This window comes from Physeter macrocephalus, chromosome 16 (assembly GCF_002837175.3).
Source record: "Physeter macrocephalus isolate SW-GA chromosome 16, ASM283717v5, whole genome shotgun sequence".
NCBI classification, from domain to species: Eukaryota; Metazoa; Chordata; class Mammalia; order Artiodactyla; family Physeteridae; genus Physeter; species Physeter macrocephalus.
Genome location: NC_041229.1, coordinates 10,113,933 through 10,120,870, shown reverse-complemented (window position 1 = coordinate 10,120,870; position 6,938 = coordinate 10,113,933).

Here is a 6,938-nt window from a genome sequence, read left to right as displayed (position 1 = left end):
GTGTGTCTGTGTGTGTGTGTGTGTGTGTGTGTGCTCTGGACAAAAAATCCAGTAGAAAGAAGCTAGGAATATAGCAAAGCAAGAATCTTACACCTTCCAACCATTGTTTCCTCCATGCAAATTAACTTATTCCACCTGCCAAAAGTTGCAAGAAAATGCAGTGAGCTTTGCCACTAGTTCCTATTGGTTTTATTGAGGCTTTGTAAGAAGCATTTCTTTTACAACACCTCTGGCTTTTTTTTTTGGTTTTGACCTAGCAGGGTGTGAAGCGGAAAGAAAGACTAGCTGCAGTAGCAGGAAGAGGGGCACAAGTGAGAGGTCTGTGCGAGACCTGGATGTGGGAGGGGAAAATGTGTGTCAGCTGCATAGAGGCTGTTGTAGTACAACGCGTGTTTCTATACCATCCGTCTCCTCCCACAACAGGCAGGGGGAGAATGACGTCAGTATAACGTGTAATTGGGGTCGGTTCCTACGCCTATGCTCCCAGGCAAGGGGGACAGAACCTTTAGCAGGAAAAGAAAAGCCCTCAGCTCAGCTGCTGAACAAGCAGAAGCCCTTGTAATTCACCTCTAAGAAAGTTTGAAATGAGTATCTATACAGAAGAAATGAACACAACATTGTAAATCAACTATACTTCAATAAAATTTAAAAAACAATTAAAACAACAAAAGGAGTATCTGCACTCAGGACTCCCTCGCCAGAAAGGTCTGCCCCCACCCCGACTCCCTGGGAGGGAGGGCTTGCCACAGTTGTGGGAAGTGGCACTTTCTCCTGGGCTCTGACCCCCACTTCCATCCTCCTTCCCTCGGCACCCTCACATCCAGCATTTCAACTCTATTGTTTCTGCTCACTTAAAAGCTACCTTCTGGAGCTGTTTCTAGTCTCCATGTACAGAGTTGCACGGGCTTTCAGTGGGTCGCCCCAATCCTCTTTTTCCCATAAGCCCTCTTACTTTCAGTATGAAATTATGCTAAAGGCAATGTATTTTTTTTGTCCAGCAATACATATGTTATTTGATAGCAGAGATGTCTATATATTTTATTTCAGGTTTATGAGCATATAGTTTACATAAGAAGACATTTTTATTAATTAATTAGTTTATTTTTTGGCTGTGTTGGGTCTTCGTTTCTGCGCGAGGGCTTTCTCTAGTTGTGGCAAGCGGGGGCCACTCTTCATCGCGGTGCAAGAAAACATTTTAAAAATTAGACTATAACAGGGCGTTCGAGACCATGTATACACAACAGTAAATTTCAGGTTGGATTTTTTTAACACATTAACATTCGGACCTACAAATACCACGTGCAATCCACGTGTTTCAAATAAATGGGTGCAATGTTGTTCAAACTAAATGTTCGTGTTCGCTACGTTTTTCTTTCAGCTTGCCGCTCTCAGAGCTGCATGAACTACATCACACAGTTGTACTCAGAGGCAAAAACGAAGACGAAGGAAAAGGCACAACCTTCAAAATTAAAAGGAGAGCTCACTCATATACCAGAGAGCATCGTGTAGTGCTCCTTGCAACAGAAAACGGGATTTCAGGGCAGCCTCATCAGCACCTCAGTGGAGCAGCCTGTGGGAAGGAGCATAATTACCATCACATGAAGAGAAAAAAAAAAAAAGTACTTTGAGTGCAATGCAAGATGGTGTCCTCCAAGCGTAATCTGCCCCGGACTCAGAGCAACAAATGAGGACTAACCCGTGGACATAAAGCTTTGTAGTTAAAAAAAAAAAAGAAAAAGAAAAAGAAAAGAAGACAAAGAACCTATTATGCCTGACACTACTTCACAGCAGGAGGATTCTACTAAACTTTGGGATGGGCTCAATGTGACCAGCTAACATCTTACTGTAAAGGGAACAGGAGATATTAGATGCTGGGCTCTAGTGGAACTACTTTAAAAAAAATTGTTTTTTTTGTCTTTTTTTCTGGTTTCCAAATAAAGAACTTCGAGATGAAAAGGACCCAAAGAAGGTCTCTAATCCTAGGAGCTTACTTTCAAGGTGCACTTTAAGAAGCTGTAACCAGCCCATTCCCTGTCTGGGAGAAGTCATGCAAAACAATGAGTGAGTCAGATAAGCATGAAGGTCCCAAGATTAATGCCCCAAGACACAAGTGCTAGTTCAAGGCAGACCCAAAGTTTCCATTTTCTTCTGATTGTCTTGCTAAATCACAAGAGTTGACCTGGTAGACAATGTTTTTACCAGGACACTTCATTACAAAAACACGTACGAAAGAAAATAATGAGCTGAATTTCCCTATTACTGACCTAATAGATGCTTTTTAAAAATTATTTAATAGGGCTTCCCTGGTGGCGCAGTGGTTGCGCGGCCGCCTGCCGATGCAGGGGAACCGGGTTCGCGCCCCGGTCCGGGAATCCCACATGCCGCGGAGCGGCTGGGCCCGTGAGCCATGGCCGCTGAGCCTGCGCGTCCGGAGCCTGTGCTCCGCAACGGGAGAGGCCACAACAGAGGGAGGCCCGCATACCACAAAAAAAAAAAAAAAAAAAAAAAAAAATTATGTAATAAAGAGCAGAATATGTATTTGTGTTTCTAGTGGTCGTTCCAAGTCGTACTTCCTCCCGTCACTTTCAAGTGTGAAAGTGACATGTGACATGTCTTTTCTTCCCAACATTTATGACATTTCTCATTCTTTGGACCTGAATAAACTAATTCTAAAATAATACCACCTGCCCCCCCCATTGCTCTACCACACGCATAAAAATTATGAGTTTGTAATTTGTTACAGGGGCCAGATCCAGCCAGGCTGATTTTTTTCTCATGATACCATTTTTTTAACAATCACAAAATTACTGAAAGGCATAAGGATAGAACGAAACACTTTTCCCTCTAAACCACTGTAAGTTGACATGATGTCCTGTCACCCCACAAACGCTTTAGTGTGTATTTCCTCCAAACAAGGACACCCTCCTCTATAACCACAGTGCAACCCCCCAAATCAGGAAATTAACATTGACGTTTTTGTACTGCAGACCTCAGACTTCATCCATCTATCTCCGATTGTCCCAAACCTCCCAGGGGATCCAGTTCAGAATCACGTTTCATTTTCATCCCATTCAGTTTGGCACACAGTGCCTTCCCTTTCACTAGCTGTACATTTTTGAAGATTACAGGCTAGTTATCTTGTAGACCGTCCCTCAGTTTGGCTTTGTCTGATGGTTCCTCGTGGGTGGATTCAGGTTATGCAACTTTGACAGGATTATCACGTCAGGGATGTTTTGTTTGTCACATTGCATTTTATTGATCCCATTACTGATGATATCCACCTTGATCACTTGATGAAGGTGGTGTCTGCCAAACTTCTCCATTGTAAACTTACTCTTTTCTGCTTTCTAAGTTAATATTTTGTGGGGAGATGCTTTAAAACTATGTAAATATCCTGTTCCTCATCAAACTTTCAGGTTACTCACTTATTGATCGATACCTGTATGGACTCATGGTTTCCTCTGTTATTAAACAGGCTACAATCTGTTACTATCCTATGTTAGTCACTGGGTTATACTCTGTTACTGTTAAATTAATCAGCTGCTAATCTGATGATCAAACTGTGGAAACAGGCTTTTGTGTCCTTCTTGTCCTCAAGCTTCAAGAACTTGCTTGCTTTCTGGTACAAAATATTCCAGGCTCATCTAAAACTTTTTCGGCCCCAGCCTTGTCATCAGCCATTTCTCTAAGGATCTCTGGTTCCTTTTAGTGGAAAATGGTATTTAGAAGCCAAAATCCAGGGAATCGGTGTACTCACTGCTTTGGGGCATCATTGTTTCCAAGTTATCTCAGTAGACAGAGACAGGGAATATATGAGAATGCATACATACAAGGGTATATATATGTCCATGTATGGATATATTTAAATTTATCTCTTGAAAACCATGTGTTTATTCTAGTTTTCCCCCTTTCTGTACTTGTAACTACCTTTTCTGAGAAATCCAGCTTTCATTATCCTTAACGTATTCACTGATTTGCTCAATCCCCTGTATGTGAGCATCTCCCATCTCTGCTACTATCCTGTTCTCCTTGAGGATGTCCTTCTCTTCATGCTGGAGTTCTGACTCCCCACTCTGTGACCCCCACCTCTCCTTGTGGATGCTCTCCTCACCAAGCATGGGCTCTGACCCCCCCACCACCACTGTCTGGAAGCCCTGGCCACACACTTAGTGCTGTACGGTAACCCTCCTCACCCACTCAGGCTCGGACCCTTCATGCTGGGCAGCCCTTCTAGGGGCACTGCCACCTCACAGGGCTGGGGCTCAGACACCCCTCTCCGGACTTCCACAGCTTCTCCACCAGCCCTCCCCTGTGGATGCCTACTTTGCTAGACGCCGCCTAATGACTTCAGGACTGAATTGTTCTGGAAGAGAAGGGAGGTGGTGGAGTTAGAAGAAGGGAAATGAGCCAGATGTCCTGATTTCTAAGAGAGTTTTAATGTACAAAGACATCAAGATGAGGCATGTCATTTATCGTTTTGTAGCAGCTCAGACAAATCATTCACCAAGCTATTAAACTGAAAACAACCCAGAAGGAAAAACACTTTCGCTTCAGAGATGGTGCTTTTCATGGCTGATCAAACCACACTGCTGTACTGTGCTACTTTGAGTCTATGTTTGCAGGTTAATCCTCCCCAAGGATGTTCACTGGGACTGTTTCCATCGTTCCAGGGCCTTTTACTCAAGAGGCAAATGAATATGCCAACATTATAGTATTGATACCATGTGAAGCAGAGGTAAGCAAACTTAGCTGATTGTCAGATTTACCTGAGAGGATTTCAAAAACAGGATTCCCAGGTTTGTCCTGAAAGATTGGCCTCAGCAGACCTAAAGGCAGAGCTTTGGAATCTGCATTTTATTTTTTAAAGCTCTCTAGGTGATTCCAACAGGTTTGGGTGCCCTGACGTAGCACAAATCAAAATTTTTCAAAACATAGCTGAAGTTGAAATATTATCATTAAAGCTGAATTAGAAATAATATTTAGAAATATTATATTTTCCTGGAGGTAGAAGGACCTTATGAGTCATCTAGTCCTACCTGATGTAGAACTACACCCCGATCCACAGGCCAAACGCATCCTGTGGGCAAAAAATAGTCAACGTTCATGGTGCCCAGCCTATGGTAGTTTCTCAATGTGTATTTGGCCAACAGCAGAGGGAAGACAGGTAAAAGAAAACGACATTTGAAAGGACCTATTATGAGCCACTTTATATAGGTAATCTAATTTAATCATCGTAACATTCTTGCAAGGTAGGTATTATAATGCACATTTGACACAAAAGAGCTGCTCTAAACTCTACAAAATGGCTTAGGAGACTACCGTTTAACCAGGTAAGGAGAGAGCCCAGATGCTGATCTGGGTCTGTCTGGCTTCAATGCTATGCCCCTCCAACTGTTATACTAGGGTGACTCCAGGGGGACATTTAGGAAAAAATGAGATGTTGGGTAGCTATGCTCATTATCTTTCAAATGCCCCTCCTCACTCTTCCCCCTTTCCTACCTGCCGGGTGCCCTGGAACATTGCCACTTCGGAAACATCAGCAGGCTGCCTTGCCCTCTTTCTGGCTTCCAGCTGGGGAATGTGGATTCCCGGCAGGCGAGCAGAGGGTGTGTGTGCAAGATTGCTAGGAACTGACTGGGTCCCCCGACTGGAGGTCACATCTCCCATCAGGCAATTCTCTCTGTCTCTAGTTCGGGAATCTACTTGCTTCCCTCACTTCATCAAGCCTAGAGGGATCCTGCACTGTCTTCTGTGGTTCCCCCAAAGCTTTGGAAGGAGTTCACTTATTAAATCTCCTCAAATTGCCCAGTGCGAATGTATCACCTGTTTCCTCCAGAAACCCTACCCAATACAGTAGCTATATGTATAGATTTCTTGCATCTCAACAAATCTGAATCTAGTTTTATAGATAACCATAGAATATGATCATTAGAAGGGATCTTTGAGTTCATCTCAAGCATTTCCTAAAATTTTGAGGAACACTGGTGACCTAGAAATGTTAATGGATGCTCCATGAAAAAAAAAAAAAGTTTTCTGGGGTCAAATAAGTTTGGAAAAGGTTGAACGTTATATCTCCCTCATAGAGATGATACACATTAGCACAGTAAAGGCTCTGAAAAGTCTTCTTATAAAGGAATCTGTTTGGCTTTGTTTAACCCAGCAAAGATCAAACTCACTTAACCACATAAAGCAATTTGTGATGGTTGCCCACCCAATGACCATTGGCCAATGGCTTCCTCCTTTCTAGTAGATCTGTGATTTTGTTCTAGTATCCACGCCCCCACTGTGTAGTCCTGTGCTTCAGGGGAGGCAGGCCTCCCTCCCAGCCATAAAGAAGAATCATGATTGGTTTGAATCAGCCATGGTTTCACTCCCCTTGCCAGTGGTCAGTTTCAGCTCGGGCACATAAAATTCTGCTGGCCATTGAGATAAAGAAGGTGTGGTACATATATACATTGGAATACTATTCAGCCATAAAAAATGAAATAATGCCGTTTGCAGCTACATGGATGGATCTAGAGATTATCATACTAAGTGAAACAAGTCAGAAAGAGAAAGACAAATACCATATGATATCACTTACAGTGGAATTTAAAATATGAAACAAATGAACTTATCTACAAAACAGAAACAGACTCACAGACATAGAGAACAGACTTGTGGTAACCAAGGGGGAGGGGAGTGGGGGGCGGGATGGAGTGGGAGTTTGGGATTAGCAGATGCAAACTATTATATACAAAATGTATAAACAACAAGGTCCTACTGTATAGCACTGGGAACTATACTCAATATCCTGTGATAAACCATAATGGAAAAGAATATGAAAAAGAATGCACATATATATATGTGTGTATAACTGATTCACTTTGCTGTACAGCAGAAATTAACACAACATTGTAAATCAACTATACTTGAAAAAAATAAATACATAAAAATAA